Raw genomic sequence first — 9,167 nt, forward strand, 5'->3', positions numbered from 1 at the left:
AATATGCAAGGAAACTTGAGAGAGATGGTGGCAAATGACTTTGCTGTGATTTTGGATAGAGAAAAGGAGGAAATACTTGGAGAAATTGAAAAAATATTCAGAGTTAACTCTTGGGTGGCAAAACAGAAATCTGCCAAGAGATGTGGTAATTTATTTTGGGAAAAGATCTTTGCGCAATGAAATTATACAAGCTTTTTATAACAAGAGATTTCAGATTGCTGCACAAGATGTAATAATTTTAAAGGAGATCCCATCCAAAATTTTAAGAAGAAAAGAGTTTGCTTTTTAGCAGATGAACTTAAAAAGAGGCAGATGCCATTTAGATGGGATATTCCAACTGGAATTGTGGTGAGTTACGCAGGGACACATTATAGACTTAATACTGTTTTTAAAGCAAGAGAGTTTTATACTTCAGTCCTGGGAGCACGCTCATCACCACCTATAATGTTTTTGTATTTTTTTATTTTGTTTTATTGAAAATTTTTAAAATTTTACAAAAAAGTTCCCTTCCCCGAACCCTCCCAACCCACCCCAACCCTCCCCCAACCTTCCCAGAGCTGAATACAGGCTTGATTAAAATTTAAAAGAAAATTTTTTAAACACAAATAAACCATATATAAATTTGGTTACAATAATTAAACAAATCATAAAATACTTTAACACCAATATTTAAAAAACAGAAAGAGAAAAAGAAAAGAAACAAGAAAAAGAAGAAAGAGAAAAAAAATAGAAAAAGAAAAAATATATATATCTAAAAAATATCTTAAACTTTAAATATAAATTATTCAAAAGCAAAAATATGGAACGCTTCACGAATTTGCGTATCATCCTTGTGCAGGGGCCATGCTAATCTTCTCTGTATCGTTCCAATTTTAGTATATGTGATGCCGAAGCGAGCACACCACCTATAATGTTGAAAGTTTTGGAAGAAAAGGAGGTAGAACAGCAGTCTGAAGAAGCTGTATTGATGAAAGCTGGGAAAATACAGGCTGAGTGGCACCAACAAACTGAGATGAAGGAGCAGAGAATGACTCGAGCAGCACATAAGCATAAGGAAAAGGAACAACAGAAGAAGGAGGTTAAACAAGTTTTACAAGAATTTGTTTCTGAGCCTGTGGGAGGAGCAAGACCTAAGAGATCATCGGTGCAATCCTCGATGGCAGATCTCCAAGCAGTCTTCTCTAGGCTAATGGATGGAGGAGATGGCAAAGCTCCTGACCTGGAATGTTAACGGCCTTAATTCTCCACAGAAAAGGAAGAAAATATTTCATTATTTGAAGCAATATAATAATGATATTATTTGTTTGCAGGAAACCCATATTATTTCTAAAGATCAAAAATATTTAGTTAATGCCCGATTGGGATTTCACTTTGTATCCTTTGCTCCTGGGAAAAAAGGGGGTGTAGTTATTTATGTTAAGCAAAATCTATCAGCTTCTTTAATAGATTTTGATCCTCAGGGGAGATATGTAATGATTGAAGTGGGAATGTATGGTAAAAAAATACTTATAGTGGATCTGTATGCTCCAAATCAATAACAAGAAAAATTTTACAGGCTTTTACATCAAAAATTGATTTCATTGGATAATAGATCTGTTATATTGATGGGAGATTGGAATGGAGTTTTGGATACATATAGAGATAAAAAAGGATCTTCTACTTCTTTTAAACAGGCTAAATTACCTAAGGCTTTTTTTTTATTTGAAAGAGGATTGGGAGTTGCGAGACTATTGGTGAGAACATAATATGGAAGAGAGAGATTTTACCTTTTTTTCTGATAGACATCAATCCTTTTCAAGAATTGATTTTTTTTATTACAACGGATTTATATTTTAGGGTAAAGAATGTAAAGATTTTTCCAAGGACATTGACAGATCATAGTCCTGTGTGGATGGAGTTAACCATGGAAAAAGAGGAGAGAAGATCCTGGAGGCTGAATGAGAACTTATTTAGACAAGAAACAAATGTTCAGAAACTTAAAGATTATTTAAAGGAATATTTTATTTTAAATATGCATAAGGGAACTTCAATGTCAATGGTATGGGATGCAAGTAAAGCTTATATGTGTGAGGTTCTGATACAAATGAATAAGGCTTATAGGCAAAAACAGATGCAAAAATGTAAGGAGTTGGAAGATGAGATTAAATCAAAAGAAAAAGCTTTAATTTTGAATCCTTTAGATGAGAAGGCAAAGGCAGCTATAAATTTACTTAAATCACAGTTTAATATGTTAATGGATGACCAGACTGCAACCAATTTGCTTTATATGAAACATAATACATTTTGTAATGCTAACAAGCCAGGGAGATGGCTGGCTTACCAATTGCAGAAGAAACAGAAGTTAAGAATTATAGATAAAATAAATTATAATGGTAAATTGGTTTTTCAGAAGGAATTGATTAAAAAATCTTTTTTAGATTATTACACAAAATTATATATGGGCAAGAAAGTACAAGGTTCAGATATAGATAAATATTTACAAGATGCTCATTTTCCTAAGTTAACAGAAGAACAGAAACAAGAGATTAATGGATTTATTACTACAGATGAAATTATGATGGCAATTAAACAATTAAAACTAGGTAAAGCACCGGGTACTGATGGTTTGACATCAATTTATTATAAAACTTTGATAGATGAGTTGATAGAACCTTTAAAGGAACTTTTTAACAAGATATTACAGGGAACAGAGACCCCCCCGTCTTGGGGTAGGGCTTTTATATCTTTGATTCCAAAAGAGGATCAAGATCTTACTTTACCAAAAAATTATAGACCTATATCTCTTTTGAATGCAGATTATAAAATTTTTTCAAAAATTTTAGCTAATAGACTTATGATTGTATTGAATCAAGCAATACATATGGATCAAACAGGTTTTATAACTGGAAGATATATGAAGAATAATGTTAGACAAATTATCAATTTAATAGAATATTTGGATAAGAATAATCAGATCGCTGCAGGCTTGATTTTTTTAGATGCTGAGAAAGCCTTTGATCAAGTAAATTGGCAATTTATGTTAAGATTGGTCGAGGAAATGAATTTTGGAGATAAAATTTTACAGGCTTTTCGAGCAATTTATCAAAGACAAACAGCACAACTCATAGTTAATGGAGGTTTATCTGAGGTATTTCAAATTGAAAAGGGACTAGACAGGGTTGTCCATTGTCGCCTTTGTTGTTTGTTTTAATTTTGGAAATTTTACTGATTAAAATTCGTGAATCATCTAAAATAAAAGGAATAGAGATTAAAAAGAATAATTATAAATTAAGGGCCTTTGCAGATGATCTGGTTGTCACTTTGTCTCAACCAACTTATTCAGTAATGGAGCTGTTACAATTGATAAATCAATTTGGACAAGTTTCTGGTTTTAAAGTTAATAATAATAAGTAAAATATTGCCAAAAATATGAATAATTTGGATAAAGAGACTTTAGTTAGATTGACAGGTTTTGAAATTGTTAATAAGGTAAAATATTTGGGGGTATTTTTATCCACTTCTAATGCAAAACTGTATAAAAATAATTACGAGAAGTTGTGGCTTAAAGTACAAAAGGATTTAAATGATTGGAAACAGTTGTAATTATCTTTGTTGGGGAGAATATCAGCGGTTAAAATGAATGTTTTGCCAAAGTTTCTTTTTCTATTTCAAATGATACCTATTTTGAAGAATGAGATAAGTTTAGATGAATGGCAGAAAGGTATTAATAAATTTATCTGGGCAGGGAAAAAACCAAGTGTTAAATTTAAAATTATACAAGACGCACGAGAGAGAGGTGGACTCAAGGTACCAAATTTCAAATTGTATTATGATTCTGTGGTTTTAACACTGGTTAGTGATTGGATTAATTTAACAAATGTAGATATACTCCTTTTGGAGGGGTGGGATTTATTATATGGATGGCATGCCTATTTAATTTATAATAAGAAGGTGGATAGGGCTTTTAAGTCTCATATTTTAAGAATTTCTTTACTTCGAGTATGGAAGAAATATTGTAGAACAGATTCAAGAATTCCATTATGGGCTATTCCGGGGCATGCAATAGAAGGAATAAGGAAAGGAGTGAAGATGGACAGTATTTCTTACAAACAATTACTTAATTGGGATGGGAAAAATTGGCAACTAAAACATATAGATGAATTAGCACAAGAAAATATTATTTATTCATGGTTTCAGTATAGACAATTATTGGAAAGGTGGAAGATAGATTATAAAGTGGGTTTGATTAGAGAGGATGAAAATTTGTGGAAACAAATTAAAGATCAAAGTTGATCTCATATAAAAAGAATTTATGATGTATTAGTGGAGTTGGATTCAGAAACAGAATTAGTTAAAGATTGTATGGTTAAATGGGCTCAAAATTTTGATGAGCCGGTTTTATTAGAAACATGGGAGATAATTTGGGTGCGGAATGTTAAATTTACGCAAGCTCAAAATTTACGGGAAAATTTTTATAAAATGTTTTATAGATGGCACCTTGATCCACAAAAGATGTCTCATATGTATTCAAATTTGCAACCTAAATGTTGGAGATGTGGTTGTTTGGACACAACATATTACCATATTTGGTGGTCATGTAAAAGTATAAAAGCTTTTTGGATAAAGATATGGTGGAATATTCAAAAAAATTTTAAGAGAAGGATAAAATTTACTCCACAATTGTTTTTGTTAGGTATTATTGTTGATTGTAATGATAAAGAAATTATTTTAATGTTAAATTTAATTACAGCGGCAAGGTTGTTGATAGGACAATATTGGAAGCAGGAATCTTTGCCTACCCTGGAGGAATGGTTTTTTAAAGTTTCTTATTTATCTGAAATGGCAAAAATTTCTGCTTATCACAAGAGAAATACCTTTTGGTGTGGAAAAGATGGATAAACTGTATAGAGTATAAGTATGATATTAAAAGATATTATTTAGCTTTTGAATAATTTATGTTTAAAGTTTAAGACAATAAGTATTTTTTATTATATATATATATTGGATTTTTTTATTATATATATATTGGATTCTTTTTTTCCCTTTATTAATGTAATTTTTGTTTTAGGTTTACTTAAGTTTAAATGTTTTGTATTTTTAGTTCTTGTTACCCTGTATTCAGCTCTGGGAAGGGGGGAGGAGGGTTTTTGGGTGGGTTGGGAGGTTGTGGTTGAGGAATATTATTGTAAAATTGTAAAACTTTTAATAAAAAAAAGTTGAGCCCACCAACTGGGATTATTTTTTATTATTTCTGGCAGGACATTGTCAGCACCAGGTGCCTTATTAGCCTTGAGGGCTCCAATCAATCGGGATATCTCACTTGGTATAACGGGGGGCCAGTAAGGGATTTGGTCCAAATTAATTTGGCTCTCATTAGTTACATAGTCAGGGTCTTCATATAGCTCTCTAAAATATTCTTCCCAGGCATGAATTGGTACCTGATTAGTTGGAGGTAGGGGGGATTTTCCCAGTCCTCTGGTGATATGCCAAAAAAGGAGTGTATTTTTTGTCCTGACTGATGCAATTAGTCTATGCCAAGACTCCTTCAGAGCCGCCCTTTTCTTTTCTTTTAGAAGAGTCTTATATTGTGCCTTCAACTGCTTTAAACAGTGAGTGTGATCCTCAGAAGGGGCATTTTTACTTTTTCTGTATTCCTTGTTATATATTTTTTTTAGTTGCATGCAATCCCTGTCGAACCATTTTTTACTCTTTAAAACCGGCTTTTGGAGTGAACTAGTACTCTGTTAGTGAGAACCAATTTCAAATTTAAAATTAAAGTTTCAAACCCCTCTAAGTATGATCCTTCAAACTTATTCCTTAATAGAGATGTATGTAGTTCTATGGTTTCTGGGGCTAACATCCATTCAGTATTCCTTTGCATTTTTCTCTGTCCATTTAATTTTTATCTGGGTCTTTTGGTTCTCTAACCTGGGTAGATAGGTTGAGCCAGCCCTTAGCAGTTTCTGGTGTAATGTAAAAATAAGGATTAGTGGATCATGATCGTTTTCCAGTCGCGAGTCTACCTCCATCTTCTGCAGGAACTTCAGGAGGTCGTATGACAGTGATGGCGATCCTTTTAGAGACCGAGTGCCCAAACTGCAACCCCAAACCCACTTATGCATCGTTGGGTGCCAGGTGGGTGTGGCCTATTGTCTGGGCATGGCCCATTGGTGGACGTGGCTATGGTGGTAATGGCAGACTGGGTGGGACTAAAAACTTCAATCAATCAATTCCAACTTTGCAAGATTTTTTTTTCCCACAAGAAGTTGAAATTGACTGATTGAACCTTTTTTTTTTTTTTTTTTTGCACACGGGGCGGAAACCTAAAGTGAAAAGGTTTTATAAAACCCAGCTGAAAGCCTAGGACTGGGGCAACGGCGCGCATGCCCACACAGAGGGCTCTGAATGCCGCCTCTGGCACCCGTGCCATAGGTTCGCTACCACTGTCGTATGATATTATCCAATAATCAACTGTGGATGTTCTTCCGGCTCCCAGATACGTATAATCTGCTGGGTAGTCATCCCATGTGGAACCATTAAGGATACAAAAGTCCAAGCGTAGAGTCATCTGTCTTACACACAGACCTGCCCGATTTGTCTTGGTGTCTTTAAATTGTCTGGAATTCAGGGGTTCAACCAAATGCCTCTTAAGGTAGTTTGGAAAGTCTCATTTCTTGTGTCTTGTCTTCAAAATCACTTTCTCTTAGATAAAATTGAGTGCTGTTCTTTTAAATTAGTTTTGCATTGCTTGGAAACAGTGATCTACTTACTGAATGAATTTCATCTATTCTCTAGCAGTCTAAGCTATGTTAAGGAGTTATGAAGTTTGTAAGAATGTAAGAACCCTGCAACTAAGTAAATAAAAATAACAGGTGAGAAGATGACCCAACTTCTATAATTTCATATATTGCCATATATAAACTAATACAGATAGTTCTTGACTTATAACAGTTCACTTAGTGACAGTTTGAAGTTAAAACAGCACTGAAAAAAGGAACTTATGACCATTTTTCATACAAATGTGAACATTGCTGATCATGCTGTCAGGGATGTAGCAATGATGATAAAAGACATACTCCAAGCTTGTTACCTGTTAATATAGCAGGTAATAAGTAAAGAATTCTAGATAAATTCTAGCATTATATTTAATAAATATAAAGCTAGTTAAATTCTTTACTGATTCAAATGGCACTAATATTACTGCCAAGGGTGGTCTGTTGCCAAGGGATACTGTAGTGCAGTCTTCATATATCTGCTGTCTTCCCTACCTCAACATATATGGAGATTTAACCACCCAAACCACATCTGCACAGAGTGAGCATGTTGCCCTCAGATAGAAAATTATCGGAAATTATCCAATGTGCTGAGCTTCAGTGAATGATTTTGTCAAAAAGCCATAAGTCATCTTCCTGACTTCTTGAGGTAGGAAGGATTCAAACTTGTTATAAAGCTGTGTTTGTCACTACCAGTATTATCTCAAGAAAATTCCCACCACCTCCTAGCTGTTTTAAAGACTAAGTATTATATATGTGATAGATTTCACCTCTCCAAATATCCTGTCTCAGTCTTATAATAACTAGTCACGCAGAAATAAAAGTTAAACTGGACCATAGGTTACCTACATTATGGTTTCCAGTTCCAGGGGCAGCCATATGAAGATGGATCAAGATGAAGTCAGTTGAATCACCATCCACTTTTACATGTGTTGCATATAAAAATGGGGCAAGACTTTAATCAGATGGGTGGGGCCTCCAATTTGACCCCTTCTATGGCTACCCCTGATCAATTCAAAAAGATGTAAGCAATTGTATCTGAAAAAACGTTGTAGAAATCTGTTATAACAGTCCTACTTTTTTGTGATGTTGTATGTATTAAATCTCTGACCATTCCCTCATATTCCTCTTACTTAAATTACTTGGTGATGACGCAATGGCAAGAGAACAACTTATTTGCCAATCCTTTGAGTAAGTTTTCAAGTTAATTCTAAACCCTGTTTTCCAACAGCCCGATGTACCTGTTACTTTATTCACTTCTTTGCTCCCTGGAAAACAAGGTCTGTTGGTCTTGGTTTCTTTAGTAAGCAAAACACTGTAGTATGATTATGTCAATGCTCAGGCCATTTCCTATTCTCACTACTCAATAAAGAGTTCAACAGATCTGCTTGCTGAATTGATAGGAGCATTCCAAAGAAATATCAGAAAATGATTGTAATTCTTTCTGGGAAGAATCATCTTAAAATTCCTGTCTTTCCAAGAAGCAATATTAGAATTGCAGAGAATTTCTCCATGTCCAAATTAGTCTGATTGTGTATTTCCTGCTGAATGAAACCAGCCCTTGTGCCTGTCATATGCTGAAATTATTTCTGATGTAGCAGCTTCACCAAGTAGGCTGAAGTTCCACTGGACAAGCTGGGAATAGGCAGGAAACAAGTCCAATAACACCCCCATGTCTTTGCTAACTCGTTAGGAGTGGAGAATGATAAATAGCAAAGTTAGAAGTACAAAGCAGACCCATTTTTATGGAATGAAGACCTATTTTCAAAACTGTATTTTCCAAATTGAAAGATTATAGAGAGGACTTCAGGAGAAAATCAACACAGAATGCAGTTCCTCCTCCCTGCCTGTGAAAAACAAACAAGGTTGATCAGAACAGATAATTAACTTAAGACAGAAGAATTGCTGACTTATCATCCAGACCTGCAGACTCTGCAGCCGAAGCAGAAATGTCTTCCTCCAAATTCCTTTTGGTTGGGGGTAGGGGAATGTGATAGTGGGGAATTTAAAGATTTCACTGAGCAGTTTTAATTCTAGACATAATTACATTGCAATCTTTTCCTCCTGCTTGTGACACTTTAGATACCCAAGACCAACATCTCAAACAGTCACCTTGCAAGTCCAATTAGGAATAGACCAGTAGGTGTAGTTATGATCTCAGCTTCCTAAGATAAGAGAAAGGTTCAAGATCTATCCAGTAGTACCCTTATATTGAACAGTGACTCTAACATTTAAGCTAAGAGGATGCCTGAGTGATTCTACTCAGACAGAATTACATCAACTTTTCTATACCGTATCCTAATCCTAGCATTACAGTTTATGAATGTCCAGGAAACAGAGTAAGTGATAAGAGGAAACACATGGAATTGACTTGGATGAACTACTCAGTTTGACTCAAAATAGAAAAGGGATGGG

At 34.4% G+C, this 9,167-nt stretch overlaps 1 non-coding gene across 1 annotated transcript; it reads right to left on the bottom strand.

Moving 5' to 3' along the window:
• Positions 1-793: 793 nt before the first annotated feature.
• On the bottom strand, positions 794-900 carry LOC120313401. Its single transcript, XR_005558142.1, has one exon. It is a non-coding gene; the product is annotated as a U6 spliceosomal RNA (small nuclear RNA).
• Positions 901-9,167: the final 8,267 nt, after the last annotated feature.

The sequence above is a fragment of the Crotalus tigris genome, unplaced genomic scaffold, assembly GCF_016545835.1.
Source record: "Crotalus tigris isolate CLP2741 ecotype Arizona unplaced genomic scaffold, ASM1654583v1 scf7180000018662.152376, whole genome shotgun sequence".
NCBI lineage: Eukaryota > Metazoa > Chordata > Lepidosauria > Squamata > Viperidae > Crotalus > Crotalus tigris.